Raw genomic sequence first — 977 nt, forward strand, 5'->3', positions numbered from 1 at the left:
TTAGCCAAAATTTTTGTTAAGATTTTATAATCGACATTAAGAAGGGAAATGGGTCTATAATTTTTCAGTGAAAAGGGATCTTTCCCATCTTTAGCGATTAACGTAATTACAGCTTGTTTTTGAGACGATGCTAATTCTCCTAATCTATATGCTTCATTCAAGGCATCTTTAACTAAATCTCCAATATTCGGCCAAAAGGTACGATAAAATTCTGAAGAAAAACCGTCATTTCCAGGTGATTTGTTCTGTTTTAATTCTTTTAAGATTTCTAGGCATTCTTTATTACTTATAGATCCTTCACAGTATTCTCGAGATTTTTCAGTCAATTTCGGTAAACCTTGAAAGAAACTATTATAACAATTATCCGAGCACTCGTAATCTACTTTACTGTACAACATGCTGTAAAACTTCCGGATTTCTTCAGTTATCCTTTTTTCATCGCAGCAAATAGCACCATCTGAGGTTTTAATTTTTTTAATAGTACTCTTTCTTTTGTTATTTTGCATTAATTGATTGAAATAACGCGAATCCCTTTCTCCGCTTTCGTACCACGAGGCTCGTGATCGAATCCTAATTCCTTCATTTACATAGCTATAAACTTCCTTTAATTTCTTTTTTGTATTTTCCAATTTTTCTAAAGTATCTGCATTAGTGCTTTCCGTCAATTGTTGTTCTAAACATTGTATATGACTGTAGTGATCGATCTAGTGTTAAAATAGATGTTGATAATTCGGCTAGTCTTTGACATTGGAGGGAGCATGAGTCTATTAACAACAAACAAATTAACAAAGACAGATTTCTAGCAGCTCATTTCTTTTTGTCATTCCTTTGTTGCAGAAATAAAGACTAACTGGATAAGTTCAACTCAATTACATTTCTCTCATGTGGTCTTTGTTTGTTTTTTCCATTTTATTTTAGATCAATGGACGAAATAACTTTGTTAATAGTATTTCAGCCTCGCAGTGCACTGTAATTGT

The sequence above is a fragment of the Strongylocentrotus purpuratus genome, unplaced genomic scaffold (genome assembly GCF_000002235.5).
Source record: "Strongylocentrotus purpuratus isolate Spur 01 unplaced genomic scaffold, Spur_5.0 spur5_scaffold_10, whole genome shotgun sequence".
NCBI classification, from domain to species: domain Eukaryota; kingdom Metazoa; phylum Echinodermata; class Echinoidea; order Camarodonta; family Strongylocentrotidae; genus Strongylocentrotus; species Strongylocentrotus purpuratus.